The sequence below is a fragment of the Ursus maritimus genome, unplaced genomic scaffold (genome assembly GCF_017311325.1).
Source record: "Ursus maritimus isolate PB19 unplaced genomic scaffold, ASM1731132v1 scaffold_35, whole genome shotgun sequence".
In the NCBI taxonomy this organism is placed as follows: Eukaryota; Metazoa; Chordata; class Mammalia; order Carnivora; family Ursidae; genus Ursus; species Ursus maritimus.
The window spans coordinates 6,071,028-6,085,772 of NW_024426119.1; positions in this window are offsets into that span (position 1 = coordinate 6,071,028).

Here is a 14,745-nt window from a genome sequence, read left to right on the forward strand (position 1 = left end):
GCTCAGAGAACTCGCTGCCTTACATTGTGCAGGGTGCCAAGCTCCAAGGAAACCTGTAGCAGTGTCCATACTGTCCTTAAATACAACTCCCAATGAGAGAGCGAGAAGCAGTTGGCTCAGGGGATTGGGTGCCAAGCCTTGAACGCCCTCACCTCCACACTGAGAAAGCACCCATGCACGCCCACTCTCGACAGCACCAGTTAATCCCGACGGAGCACCCCAAATACTGCAGACACAGAGCGCAGCAAATCACGCACAAACCAAACCACCAACCCTAGTGCCCACTGTTGAAATTGCCTTGTTCCGCTTTCCCTGGATTCTTCACCACCTTTCCACCCACTTCCCACCAGCAGGCAGTCCCTCTTCTTGAAACGCATATTTATCTCATCGTTCTGCGCCCCTGCTCAAAACGTCCTCATTGTTCTCAGAATAAAGTTGAACTCATGACTTAGCGAGCAACCCTCCTTCAGCCTGAGCAAACCCACTAAGCTCTACTTTGTCCTTTTAGTCCCCTGACCACACCTGCCTGCCTCGGGACCTTATCACATGCCATGGCCTCAGCTGAACCACAGCCTTCCTCCCACCCTGAGCCCGCCACTTTAACTGGGCTAATATCTTTTCATCCACCATAACTCCACCTAAACATCACTTTTTTCGAATATCCAAATTAGGCGTCCCTGCTATATTTTCTCACAGCACCCTACTGTTCCACCTGCAAGATAATTATAATTGGAATATAACAATTCAGTATGTAGGTCTTTGTTAAAGTCTCTTTTCGCTAGTAGAGTGTCAGCTCCATTAGAGCAGGAGAAAAATGACCATCTTGTCCATTTCCCTATTCCCAAGTGCCTTCAACATTAATTTGCTCATTTGAAATCTGCTGAACAAATGAAGGAATGTGGTTACCCATTCCTTGAAAGACTTTGTTTTCTGATAACCTAGGGATAATCCCCAACGGGTTTCCTTCCAAACTGAAAGCTTGTCCCTGTGTGTCAAATGATCACTCCTGGGTCACAGGATGACCCACTGCACCTGAGCGGATGCTCCCTACCGCTGCCATCCTGGGGTCATAACAACTCCTCTGCGAGAGAGCTCTCGGGACACTGGTGGCAGGCTGGGTTATAAGCACAAAACCCATGTCCTCAGCGCAGAGCACCACATCCTAAGAGGCGAATTCCTTGCCTTGAGCAAAATTCACCATTCGATCAATATTTGTTGCATTGGAATCTGAGAGTTGAATAAGACCTATGAAAAAGCCTCACATTTTATACCTCAGTTTAGTTCACAATAGAAATATGAACTATTTAAGAAAATAAGAAAGTGGTATTTCAAACTAAAATGTGATTTTTTGTAATATGTTATTTTAAATGTGTTACAAAATTAATGAACATAACATTGTAAATATGAATTACTCTTTTTGTTCCATGTATAATATTATATATCAGGTTGGTAAAAATGTTTAAACCATATTCTTGTTGGGGAAATGGGTTTTCTTCCTTAAATCTGAGATTGCCTCATATTTGTACATGCCAGTTCTCAACCTCGAAATCAGTAGCTGTCCAAGTTAATGTTTAAGTGAAGAGAAAAATTAAGACTTTTTATACATGAAAAAAGAAAGGTTTAGTTTATGCTTTCAAATATGGAAATCTGTTGTTCATATGAGAATATCTATCGTTGCCAAAGCATGTTTCATTTGTTGGGTAAGAGACTATCTTAGTTAGAATCTATCTCTAAACTCCTCAATTGAAAACAAAACAAAACAGCACCCTGAGAGTTTTAGCCTCTTTTTAGGGAGTAAAGAATTCTACTTCTATCTCGGGAATCTAAAGGGGTGGGCAGTGTTACAAACAGGCTTCTAGCCCGGGGACCTCTGCTCTGCCCGTGTATCTCAGGATAACTGCCCAGGATCTGCAGATAAGATTGTTGCCATGCAACCATGAAGAGACAGCCCCGAAAAGTGAAAATAGCGACAAAGAGCAATGTTACCACTTTCTTCTCCGTATAGATAATATAAGTATTTGCCAGTCTTGCAGTTAGTTGCCAGATGCCGAAACAATGAATAAAATGACGGGGAATATGCAAATAAATGGAGGACAAGTGTCTAAAGGAGTTGAGACAGTAACCAAGCTGCGTAGATGAGAAACACCAATGCCCCAATCTTTAGTATGTTCTAGTACCCAATAATCTGAAGACCAACTATGAAAAAATAAAATCAGTGCTTGTAACAATCCCAGAGCCAGAATCCATGCGGGAGGCCATTAAAAATATTAAGGGGGAGAAATAGGTTAAGGGGTAAAAGAAAAAGATACACATGCCGTGTACCCTTGCGCACTCATACACTAACGCCCGTAGATGCCCAACACCTGCGTGTGAACCCTCCCTACTCAGCCCCCTCCCCATAGGGAGCTCTGACTCCCTTGTCCTCCCTGGGGACCATGCATGAGTGTCTGCCGCTCCAGGAGGGCAGCCAGGAGCCCCTCTACCAGTGTTCATGGGTGCGTTGTCCTTGTTAAGAACCTGTTGACCACGTGCCTGACAGGGCCAGCTGTCAGACCCGCCAAAATGACCCCGGTGATCAACACTTCAGGGTTAGAGACCAGAACGGTACCGATCAAAACAGCTCTGCCTTCTCTCTCTATTTATCTGTCTGTCTCTCTCTCCCTCTCTCCCTTCCTCTCTGCTGGATACACGCATTGGAAGCCCTGACGAGTCTGTTTGCCTTTGCTAGAATTATAGAAGCCACTACAGTTACAGGGTCTACCAAGCTAAGTTCTTATCAAATTCCTTATCTCTGAGCTTGTCTCCCACATAAAATATGAGTCATTTTCAGGATCAAACAATTTAAGTTAAACTTTGTACGACCGTTTCCTTCAACGGAACCATGCTTCACGTCCCCTCCAAGTTCACATCAGTCCAGGTCTCTTTGCTAGGCCTTGGACAGCCCTGGCTTGACCGTGTTGGTCATGTCAGAGCTCTTGTATAGACAAAGAAAAGTTGACAATCCAGGGTGGAAACGCATCGACACCCCATTGGATGCTAAGAAATCAGAGCAGAGGGGAGGCTGAGGTCTTATCCTTAGATGAGCTTGGTTGTTTCACTCTCAGTATAAACATCTGGTTGCTACCCAAATTACTGATGGGATTATCTGTCATTCTACCACTGTGACTCAACACTTTTTAGTTTTAGTGTTTTTCCGATCTTAAAGATACACTTAAAAAATGCAGTTTGTCTTAGGACAGACCATAGCTTCATTAGATTAGAAGTCAATGTTTAAGACCTAGAAAGATATGATACTGAGATAAATAGGTCAAGAAACAAATTGTGCTTCCCATTTTTTCCCCAGCTGTGGTCAAAATTATGCCACCATTCACTGTGACAACATGACTGAATTGCTTAACCATACCAAGCTCAATTTGGCCTTCTTACAAAGACAGAGATTTCAATCTCTTTCCCATGTCACAGGATGATAAAATCTGTTCACAATATGTATATAAAGTACCAAAGGTAATTTTGGAAAATATAAAACATGATCTTACCTTAATCTTTGAAAGTCACATAATGCAAGGAACATGGTGGATCATGGTGACCATCTAAGTGTCATAAAAAAAAACAAAGTGAAGAGTAATGATTACATTTACAGCAGAAGAGATGAACGTGCCTGGAAAATGTTGGAGAAGAAGATGTTTTTCATGTAGCATTTTAATTAAACATTTCAATTTCATAAGTAGTCAGTGAATGTATTTTTATAAGCATAAGACAGATGAGACAATATAGCACATCATTCATACACTTAGAATCAGGCAGTCTTGGGGTCAAATTTCAGCACAATTCGGCTGGCCATGTGACCTTAGGCAAGTCTTTATTCTGTGACTCAGTTTCCTCACCTGTCAAATGGGAACTAAATGAGCTATTGGCAAGTCATGGGTGCTCCGCAAACAATAGCAACACCTCCAGGAATAAAATGTGTTGATCTTCTGAGAGTGGCTGACAGGTAAAGGATGGAGAGGAAAGCGAGCAGCCTCCAATGCAAATCCAGTCATTACACTCTTCATTCAATTGCTCACCAAGCGTTTATTAAGACCTACTATGTGATAGGAATCCTGCTGGAATATGAGTGCTTGTCTTTAAGTAAGGGAGCACAACATGTCCACAGATAATAGCAGTGCAATGAGTTAAGTGCCAGAAAGATGGAGTCGGGGCTGCCTCTCAGAAGAGGCAGCACGAGAGCTGAGCTGTGACTGTTGGACAGGAGCTGGCCAGGAGGTCACAGAGATGAATTACATTCCAAGGCTCGGGAAGAGCCAGTACTAACGAGCAGCTGCAGAAAGGCATGGAGACTGGCGTGGTCTTCCTCACATTTGTAAGTTCTGGACTGAGTGCATTATCTGGTGCGTAATGGCTGTTCAGTAATGTGTGAGATTGAGAAGAGGAACGGAAGGAAAGCTGTTCCAGGTGTGGAAGTAAGATGAAGGAGGCAAAAAGAACCGAAAAGACTAAGAGTGAATATAATGAGGAGCCAAAGAATGAGCAGGGAGAATAAGATCAGCTATGCTCACCCACTGATGGCGGAGGGGTGGAGGGAGCTCTAGCCGTGGAGCCCAGGTGCTTTCCCCAGTATCCTCATTTAGCCACTACCTGATAACAAGTTCTTGAGTAAGTCACCTCCACATCTCTCAATTCCAGTATCCTCAGCAATAAAGCCACGGATCTGAACCCAAACACCTGTTGGGGTGCCTGGGTGACTCAGTCAGTTAAGCGTCTGACTCTTTTTTTTTTTTTTTTTTATTCCACAGAGATAGAGACAGCCAGCGAGAGAGGGAACACAAGCAGGGGGAGTGGGAGAGGAAGAAGCAGGCTCATAGCGGAGGAGCCTGATGTGGGGCTCGATCCCAGAACGCCGGGATCACGCCCTGAGCCAAAAGCAGACGCCCAACCGCTGTGCCACCCAGGCGCCCCAAGCGTCTGACTCTTGATTTCAGCTCAGGTCATGATTTCAGGGTCGTGGGATCGAGCCCCATGTCAGGCTCCACACTTGGCGTGGAGTCTGAGCTTGTCCCTCTCCCTTTGCTCCTCTCTCTTTCTCTCAAGTAAATAAATAAAATCTTTAAAAAATATTTGTTTCAATATGTTAACTTTCTACTCAGTGCTGGGCACTATACAATCCATTGGGAATCCAAAGAGTAATTAGATATTATGCTGGTTTTTCTCCATTTGCTACTCCCTCATACTCCCTGTCTCTTTTCTGCCCTATTCTACACTCCAGGAGTACAACTCCCCCGGCATGGCTAGGCACCCTTGCCCCTGGTTGTCCATTACTCTCACCCTTGTGGGAAGTTAGAAAGGGCAGGAGAAAGGTTGGGATATTTCTCCTCCTGCTCCCTCCTTACTTTCTCTCTGAGGGATGGCTATGATTGCTTTTATTTATTTTTTAATTTTTAATTTTATTTAGTATGTTATGTTAATCACCATACAGTACATTCTTAGTTTTTGATGCAGTGTTCCATGATTCATTGTTTGCGTGTAACACCCAGTGCTCCATGTAATACGTGCCCTCCTTAATACCCTCTTCACTATTATAGCTCCTGTCTGGCAGCCCCTCATCTATGGCTCTAGCCAGCTCTGAATTTCAGGAACAATATTTCTCCCCTCGCTCCTCTAGGCCCAGATATGCCAATGGCTTCCCAGGTTTGCTAGTATCCGAGTACCTCAAATTTATTTCAATTTGCTTTCAATTATTCTGCATAGTCTCCTCACTAAGATTTCTTCGGTTAGACCACGTGAGTGAAATTCTCTTTGTAGTGAGCCCCTGACACAAAGCTTAGAATGCCTCGAGGAGGTGGATTACAGTATATCATTTGTCCCAATACAGAGAAGCAGGGGAACACCCAGGAGGAGGCTGCAAAGCAGAAGAGCAGAGGCTCGCAGGCAGTGTGCGCGGAGGGCCAGCCACGGGGCTGGGATGTGAGAACCAACCGTGGGCACAGACATGGAAGGACGGACCGCAGGGATTTTATCGTTGTTGTTGGTATTACTCGTATTGTAGATTAAGAAAGATTTTCCAGATGTACAGCCCAAAGGGGAGTAAAATCCATCATACTAGAGTAAACAGCAGCGCTGGAATTCAAACAGTTCGATTTTTGCTGTTTTATACAAGTTGATGGTCTTCAGTGTATCAGCTAAGTGTGCAAATTCAGAAACTTGACATATGTGCAAACTCTGTACAAGAAGAGAAATTCTTTGTTTGGAGTAAAAAGTTAGCTGGGAACCAAAGAGTAACCAGGCCTACAACTTCTATACCAAATCCAGTGACATTCGTAACCCTTTGATACTTAACGTCATGATTCCCCAGGCTGGAGCAGCTCCTGTCTCTCTCTGTTGCCACTTAATGCTGTCATAGAGAAGACAGTAGCCTCCCTTGTGGTCTTCGAAGGGCAGGTGCTCCACGGCCCTGCTGTTGAGATCGCCAAGTTATGAGGAGAGTAGGAAGATGGACATTGCGTCACACAGCCAGCTGTAGCAAGCTAGCATGCAAGGAGGGCCGGGGCAGTGTGGAAACGAGGCCTCTGTTCTGCGTCATATTAGAGAGATCAGCTCTAAGACCTTGCGTCCCTGTGACCTTTTCTCAAAGGACACAATAGAGAATCTTATCAGAAATCATTCACTTAAATGAAATCATAGGTCAAGAAAGAATCAAGAAAGGGGGGTAGTCAGAAGGGGGAATGAAGCATGAGAGACTATGGACTCTGAGCAACAAACTGAGGGCCTCAGAGGGGAGGGGGCGGGGGAATGGGATAGACCGGTGATGGGTAGTGAGGAGGGCACGTATTGCGTGGTGCACTGGGTGTTATACGCAACTAATGAATCATCGAACTTTACATCAGAAACCAGGGATGTACTGTATGGTGACTAACATAATATAATAAAAAAACATTAAAAAAAAAGAAAGAATCAAGATATTGTATAATAGAAATGCTTTATATCAAAACTCCCTGATTTTCAATCTTGAGCAGGTTACTTAATCACTCTGAGCCTCAGTTTCTTCACCCATAATCAGAGTTGTAACACTGCAAGTGCTCATTGAGAGGATGGAAGGGAAGTCATGTAAGCAAAGGAGTGTAGGGTGTGTCCTGGAGTTGGCCTGTGCTATGGCAGCTGTTATTCTGCGGTATTACTTCAATGTACTGGCCTCGGGCAATGTCTTAGAGGGCTAGTTGGGGCTACACCCAAGACATTTGAGATGGTCCAACAAGATCCTCATCATTTTCAATCCAGAGAGCATTCAGAGCGCTTCAAGGAGTATTTTGAGGGAACTGCAAAGTTGCAAGCATTCTAAAATCCTTCCTACCCAGCAGGGCAAGTCAACGGGCTCCCCTCTTTTCTGGCTTGAAACTTGCATCATTAGAGTCATTCTTTGGGGCTAGGAGAAAGGGATGAGCAGTGATCAGACATCTTAAACCTTTTCTATTAGCTATCTCTCTCTCCACACAGACACACACACACACACACAGACACACACACACACACACACACACACACACACACACACCATCCAGCTACCTGTTTACCTGCTTGTACCAGAAATGACTGGACCACAAATTCCACTTTCTCCAGCCATCGTTGGGCCCTTGGTGTTGTTGCCAACCCTTCCACCCTCACCTGTTCTCGGCACCTCACTCGGCACCCACCTCACTGTTACCAGACTACCACAGTTCGCACATCTCTGCCACGGAGTCCACACTCTCTCCCCTTCCACTGAGAATTTAGGAAGCTCCCACCTACTACCTCTAGCATTTGTTCCCTTACAGAGCAGAAAGTATGCTAGCCTAGGAACCCCTGGGTGGCTCAGTTGGTTAAAGTGTATGACTCTGGACTTTGGCTCAGATCATGATCTCAGGGTTGTGAGACCCAGCCCCGTGTCGGGCTCCACACTGGGCAGGCAGTCTGCTTGAGGATTCACTCTCCCTCTCCCCCTAAAAGTTAAACAAAATTAAACAAAATTTAAAAAAAGAAAGAAAGTAGGAGCCTAAGGGATGTAGAACCACATGATAGGAAGAAAAAAGAAAACTTCTCCGGACTCAAAAAGGAAAATGCTGGAGCTTCACGGTGAAATTAAACTGATGCAATGGTTTGAACAGTCATTTTAATATACTTAATGAATTTGCCACTCAAAAAAAAAAAATCTGCAGAGTTAAATATCTTTATTGCCTGAAACAGAAAGTGAAAAATACTGTGGGAACTTGAGGGGTGAAAGGAGACACTTTTGGGGAAAGGGTCTTTCATCAATGATACACACCCTCTCTCTATCATGGGGGTTCCCTGTTTAACCTCTCCATAAAGTTGATCTTAGCATGCGAAGAGTATTACTAGATATCTAAACTCACTAGTCTGTAGCTCATGCTAAAAATTATAAAATGCTACCCTGATTGGAATTTAAAAGCAGTTTAGTAGTATCCTAATTCCTTGAGTCTAACACCTGTGACTTGTCTTCAACAGCAGCACTGGCCTGGTATATAACAGGTATTCAAGAGAGGTTCACTAACTGGATGGTCTGGCAGAGGAAAAGCCAAGCCAGGCCCAGGTACCTTAAGACTCTCAGTCTCCTCTGTTGAGCTAGGTATGGCATGGAAACCCAGTGACCTTGACATGAACAATTCTGCATAAGCACTTGCAAGCTGTACCTTGTGTGAGATAGGGAATCGGACCCATTTCAAAGTCACTGGGAGAAAACCAGACACTCCAAGCAAGATGACCATGGGACTGTACGGAGCCTTCTCCAATTAGGCGAATGTTAACCATTTGGAGGTATTGAGCAAACAGTTGAAAATATGAGCTCCTTGAGAACTCAGAACAGATACCAGATTGTGCTACTTACTTTGGCGTACCGTATCCAAAGTGATGTAAGTGTAAAGCCTGAAGATAGATAAAATGACAGAGACAAGCCTTGGGCATAGAGGAAGAAGAGCTTAAGAAGAGAAGGCAGTGGTAGAAGGAGGAAGAGATGAGTAGGGCACTTCAGTGGAAAGAGTTTCAAAACGGAGTTAAGGAGCAATTAGATAAAATGCAGCTGAAAAGTCAAGAACAAGAAATACTCACAAGGAGTGGCAGGATTTTTACGTTTTTTTGGAGAATCTCAGGAAGTATCCAGAACTGAATTTGAAATCAAAAAGACTTGGGCTCAAGACATACATAAAGTAATTTCTCTCTACATCATGCTTTCTGCTTACTTCTTCCAGCTCCCTTCATCCTGTTAGTAAATATGCGGTTGGGTGAGTCCCCTTCGGCTCTTCTCTACAGCATGACCTTTCAGTTTCTGCCCCTCCTGCCAAACATTTCGTGCTCTTAGTATTTCCAAAGAGAGTATATTTTCATGTCACAGTGCCCCCAGAAATCCAGTCATCTCTGGCCAGGGAGGGTGAGCTCACACCATAAATAACTGGGCTTCCCAACGACTCCCCCATTAGCATGTATTTAGAAGGGAAAACAAGCGTAACAAGCAAAGACCAACCTGTCAAGTGTAACTAGCATCTAACTTTTGCAGTGAAGACTCAACAAAACTTAGAGAGCATGATTTTGTAATAGGCTTCATTAGCATGGTTTCAATTTTTTTTCTAGCAATTCTATAGAAAGCACAGAAGAAGAGAAAATACAGGTTAGAATGGCACGTTTACGAACTAGTAAGCTGCCCTCTTCAGAAATTCAAGCATTCTAGAGAAGATATTATCCACTGTACTAAGTTTAAACCACTTAGACTGTAATTCAAAACCCTACACAATCTGATAACAGCCTACTTCTCCAGCATTTTCTCTAAGCATTCAGTCAATAATTCAACAAACATTCATCAAGCACTTCTTCTCTTCAGGCATTGTGCCAATCACTACACGAAGCACCCACCAGCCGGGCCTTTTCCATTTAAACTTATTGCCACCACTCCTTTGCCAATGCCTCTGCCCTTCTCTGCATGTACTGAAATCCTTCTATCAGAGACAGCATGCTTGGCACACAGGAAGAGGGGCTTTGCAATCTGCATTTGATTTAAATTCAGCTCCACCACTAATGAGCTCTGCAACTTTGGGAAAGTTTCTTACATTCTTTATGCCTGTTTCCTCCTCTGTCTGTCTTATAGTGTTAATATGATGAGTACATATGTAAAAAGCACTCAGGAGAGGACATAAAGATATTTAGAACCATACCAGGAATTTGCTAAGTGTTCAATAAAAGCTAAAAAGTAGTAGTGGTCATAGTCGTAGTATTTTAATGCCCAGATGAAGATGTTCCTCCTTCCTAATACTTTCCATAATAACCCCAGTTCATAATCCAGACTCATGTGGTTCTTATCATATGTAATCTTGCATATGTCTTATATTTTTAAATAGATTAAATTCCCCTTGGATGCAGACTGTTACACATTTTCATAGCCCCGCAACACAGACAAAGACACACACACCACAGTGCCTATTGCTAATAGTAAGCAATATATAGGTCATATATATCATATGTAAGTAAGGGATATATACATCATATCTATGATACATATGCTATATATGATATTAATAGTAAGGGATATGTCATCATATATGATAGATATATACGACGGATATATGATGGATATATTCTTTACTATTACTAGTAGGTAATGCTATATTATATAGTCTAATTATGTGTATATAGGACATATGTACTACATCATTAATATATATAGGATTAATTTAGTGGACCTTAAAGAAAATTCTACAGAGAATGGCAAACCTTAGTTTTTCATCACCAAAGAAACATCAAAGTGTATAGCTACCAAAACGGGAGGAAGGTGACCATCGAATCTCCTTTTCCTTTTTTTTTTATTTAGAAAAAACAAATGCGAGGCTTGAACTCTCAACCCTGAGATCAAGACCTGAGCTGAAATCAAGAGTCGGACACCTAACCTACTGAGCCACACAAGCCCCCTAGACTCTCTTCTTCAATAGACCTTCAATATTTCTGCTTCTTACCAGTCTGGATTGGCTTAGATTCATTCCTGCCAGAGGCTCAGGGATGGACTTAAATATTTATAATTCCACCAGTTCACCCCATTGTAACACCTCCCAATCGTCATGCCTCCAAAATGTGCTTTGTTAAGCCAAGCTGGGAGCCAGGCCAAGACCCTGTATCCCTGAACTTCAGCCTCGAGCATGCTGCTGGGACCAGCCAGGGCTGGCCTGTTTCTGGTGAGACAAAGCGCCATCAGCTGATGTGTCAACCACGCGAAGAAGTGACCACCACTAGTTCAGAGGTAATCAGCAAAGAATGTCAGGAGGAGATGGCCCAAGGGAGTCGAAATGTTTTTGCTCTCTTGTATGGTAGTTTCGCAAGCCAGTGGACAAATGACAAGCTGGAAATAGCACACGTTGAGTATTAGTGATAGTACTGGGAAATGCTTTAGTCTGCAAGCTGGACCACATATCTGCCACCCGGGCTTGAGAGGAACCAATGCCCGAAACAGATAAGTTTCCCAGGATGACTAACTAACGGAGTGACTATCTTTCTGCCTGCTTTTCCCCCTCTTGCTGACGGGAAATGAGGCATGGGCGAAGGCACAGACGTGAGGAAGCCCTGCTGATGCGAGGCACACCCTCCCTGGGTCCAGGGCTCGGGGGCAGAAGCACACACTGCACTCAGCCAAGTGCACTTACCATTGTTTCTGCGTCTACAGAACTGAAGGGGATAGACCGAACGTGTCCGTGCACTAGCAAGCTCCGTGCCAACTCCAGCGAGGACTGACCATAAACCATAAAGTGCGGAATCTTATGAATTTTACGTTTCGTTTTGATAAACTGGACTGCTGCGAGGCCAGTCCTGCAACACCATCATGTTCACCCAGCTTCATGTCTATTCGTCGCTGTTTGGTTCTACAGAACAGGAGTTCCATGAATTAATAATAGCAAATCCCTGAAAGAAAGGGTTCAGAACTCAAGTGAGTTTGGGAGACTCACATGAGTATGCTTCCTTGAATGGGACAGAGAGGAGGGAATGACAGGGCCGTGTAGTGGTCCCGGGGAAGAACACGCACAGGCAAAGGCCCCTCACGAAATGTGCTGGGGAGACTCCAGGAAGGACCCTTCTTTTTTGGTGACTCTGGGTGGCCTGCAAGAACAGCCCCCAACACTCCATACTAAAATGCATTTCCGGTGCTATATGAAGCAGAGCTAAAACTCCCAATAAACTCTTAAAACTCCTATTTCCCAGGAAAATCCCAGGAATATGGGTCTCTCTAAAAGGCAATCTTAAAAGGAGGTTAAAAATTGTCTGCAAAAGCCTTACAAAGAACAGCAGCAGATACCATATGATTGTGTGGGATGATGATTCAAGACCATCACCTACCTTCCTGCTCTAAGGTATAGTTTTATTTTATTTTATAATATTTTTTTATTATGTTAGTCACCATACAGTACATCCCTAGTCTTTGATGTAAAGTTCCATGATTCATTACTTGTGTATAACACCCAGTGCACCATGCAATACGTGCCCTTCTTAATACCCATCACCGGCCTATCCCAGTCCCCTACCCCCCTCCCCTCTGAAGCCCTCAGTTTGTTTCCCAGAGTCCAAAGTCTCTCATGGTTCATTCCCCCTTCTGTTTACCCCCCCTTTCTTCTTCCCTTTCTTTTCCTACCGATCTTCCTACTTCTTATGTTCCATAAATGAGTGAAACCATATGATGATTGTCTTTCTCTGCTTGACTTATTTCGCTTAGCATTATCTCCTCCAGTCCCGTCCATATTGCAGCGAATGTTGAGAAATCGTTCTTTTTGATGGCTGAGTAATATTCCATTGTATATATGGACCACAACTTCTTAATCCAGTCATCTGTTGAAGGGTATCTCAGCTCCTTCCATGATTTAGTTATTGTGGACAATGCTGCTATGAACATTGGGGTGCATATGGCCCTTCTCTTCACTACATCTGTCTCTTTGGGGTAAATATCCAGTAGTGCAATGGCTGGATCATAGGGTACCTCAATTTTTAACTTTTTAAGGGACCTCCACACTGTTTTCTAAAGTGGCTGTACCAACTTGCATTCCCACCAACAAGGTAGGAGGGACCCCCTTTCTCCACATCCTCTCCAGCAATTGTTGTTTCTTGCCTTGTCAATTTTTGCCATTCTAACTGGCGTAAGGTGGTATCTCAATGTGGTTTTGATTTGAATTTCCCTGATGGGCAATGATTTTTAACATTTTTTCATGTGTCTGTTAGCCATTTGTATGTCTTCATTGGAAAAGTGTCTGTTCATATCTTCTGCCCATTTTTTGATTTGTTTATTTGTTTCTTGTGTATTGAGTTTGAGAAGTTCTTTGTAGATCTTGGATACCAGTCTTTTATCTGTAGTGTCATTTGCAAATATCTTCTCCCATTCCGTGGGCCTCTTAGTTTTTTTGACTGTTTCCTTGGCTGTGCAGAAGCTTTTTATCTTGATGAAGTCCCACAAGTTCATTTTATCTTTTGTTTCTCTTGCCTTTGGAGATGTGTCATGAAAAAAGTTGCTGTGGCCGATGTCGTCGAGGTTGCTGCCTATGCTCTTCTCCAGGATTTTGATGGATTCCTGTCTCACATCGAGGTCTTTCATCCATTTGGAATTTATCTTTGTGTATGGCGTGAGAGAGTGGTCAAGTTTCATTCTTTTGCATGTAGCTGTCCCATTTTCCCAGCACCATTTATTGAAGAGACTGTCTTTTTTCCACTGGATGTTTTCTCCTGCTTTATCAAAGATTAGTTGCCCAAAGAGCCAAGGGTCCATTTCTGGGTTCTCTGTTCTGTTCCATCGGTCTATGTGTCTGTTTTTGTGCCAGTACCATGCTGTCTTTGTGATCACAGCTTTGTAGTACAGCTTGAAATCTGGCAACATGAAGCAACTCATTCTATGAGGTCAGTATTACCTTGATCCCCAAACCAGGCAAAGACCCCATCAACAAGGAGAATTACAGACCGATATCACTGATGAATATGGACACCAAAATTCTCAACAAGATCCTAGCTAATAGGATCCGACAGTACATTAAAAGGATTATCCATCAAGACCAAGTGGGATTCAGCCCTGGGATGCAAGCGTGGTTCAACATTCGCAAATCGATCAGTGTGATAGATCATATCAACAAGAAAAGAGTCAAGAACCATATGATCCTCTCAATAGATGAAGAAAAAGCACTGGACAAAATACAGCATCGTTTCCTGATTAAAACCCTTCAGAGTGTAGGGATAGAGGGTACATTCCTCAATTTCATAAAAACCATCTATGAAAAGCCTACAGCGAATATCATTCCCAATGGGGAAAAGCTGGAAGTCTTTCCCTTAAGATTAGGAATATGACAAGGATGCCCACTCTCACCACTATTATTCAACATAGTACTAGAAGTCCTTGCAACAGCAATCAGACAACAAAAAGGGATAAAAGGTATCCAAATCAGCAAAGAAGAAGTCAAACTTTCTCTCTTCACAGATGACATAATATTCTATATGGAAAACCCAAAGACTCCACCCCCAAACTACTAGAAGTTATAGAGCAATTCAGTAACATGGCGGGATAAAAAATCTATGCTCAGAAATCAGTTGCATTTCTATACATGAACAATGAGACTGAAGAAATAGAAATTAGGGAATCCACTCCATTTACAATAGCACCAAAAAATTATATGTTATCTCGGAATTAACTTAACCAGAGACGTAAAGGATCTATATTCTAGAAACTACAAATCACTCTTGAAAGACATTGAAGAA